This window comes from Asparagus officinalis, chromosome 7, assembly GCF_001876935.1.
Source record: "Asparagus officinalis chromosome 7, Aspof.V1, whole genome shotgun sequence".
NCBI classification, from domain to species: Eukaryota; Viridiplantae; Streptophyta; class Magnoliopsida; order Asparagales; family Asparagaceae; genus Asparagus; species Asparagus officinalis.
The window spans coordinates 111,980,965-111,982,481 of record NC_033800.1 but is presented as its reverse complement, the minus strand read 5'-3'; positions in this window follow the sequence as shown (position 1 = coordinate 111,982,481).

Genomic DNA, 1,517 nt, shown 5'->3' with positions numbered 1-1,517 from the left:
TTATCATTTTTTTCTCTTCTTTCAGGCAATATAGAGGTTCAGAGAACCGTAGGATGACGGAGTTCGTACATAGTCGTTGTCACATGAGTTATTAGTAGAAGCTCCTCAATAGATTTTTCTATGATTTCATTCAGACTTTAGAGTTTTATTTTCATATTATAAAGGCAGTGTGCCTTAGTATAATTTCTAGTTAAGACATTTTCTTTATTCCATATATCATATGTACTTTAGTTGAGACATGATTTTGTTTTATTTATGAGATAGCTCCTTCCATATCATATCTATTACGTTTATTTATTCATTTTGCTTGTTTTGTACATATACTTCTTTTGATTCCACTAGATGATATTATTATGATTGGCAAAACGTGTTATTGTATAGTATGGCTGCATGGAATGTTTGACATATCTGGGTTCACCTTGAACTGCACCTATGTGTGAAAACAAGGGCATCACACACTTGCACTCAGAATGGGTAAAGGTTGTAGGGTTCTAGCTGGTCTCTGATGCTCTACCTTCACCTGCTGATAGGTAAAGCATTTAGATACATACTCCACAACATCCTTACATATGTCATTCCACCAAAAGTTTATCTTCAAATACTTATACATTTTGTTGTGCCTGGATGCGCAGTGTACCAAGCACGGTGTTCCTCATCAAACAAATCTTTCTTTAACTATGGAAAATCTGGCACTTCTAACTTGCCTTTCATTCGAAGGCCTTCATCTGACCCGATGGTCCAATTTGTCTTGTGCACTTTAAAAATTTCTCCCTTTCGGGTTTGAATCCAAGAGTCCTCCAATTGAGCACTGACTACTCTATCAGTCCATGATGGCTGTATAGCTAACATCCCCAAAAATGCATTGCTTCCACCAACCTCTGGTATGAAGTCAAATTAGTTGAGTGTAAGAAGATCTCGGTACAATGAGCACCTCAAAGCTATAAGCCTGTGTCAACGTTTTCTGCTCAAAGCATCTGCTATAACATTCTCCTTTCCCGGATGGTACTGAAGCACAAATTCGTAGTCCTTAATAAACTCGACCCATCGTCGTTGCCTCTAGTTGAGTTCCTTCTGAGAGAAAAGGTATTTTAGACTCTAATAATCTGTAACTAACTCGAACTGAACCCTATAAAGATAATGTATCCACGTTTTAAGTACGAAGACCGCCACTGCCAACTCTAAGTCATGAGTGGGGTAATTTTTTTAATGAGTGTTTGCCTCAGGAACAAATTTTTTTTGCAGCTTCCATTAAATCATTTAAAAGAAACTAAAGAATAATGTTTACACGTGTAACTCTATTCTTTACAAAGTAAATAAAATTGTGCTCCCTACTAACACGTACAGAAACTCCTACGTAGTAGCCTCTGCTTGTGTGAGATTTTTTGCCTGTGTCGAGGATGCGTTATCCATGGACCACCGAGCAACATTTTCAAATTGGATACTAAGAAGTCTCAAGGTTAATGTTTCTGCAGGGAAACAAGAACCAAAGTAAGTGTCTTAGCAAGGTAAGGCAAGTA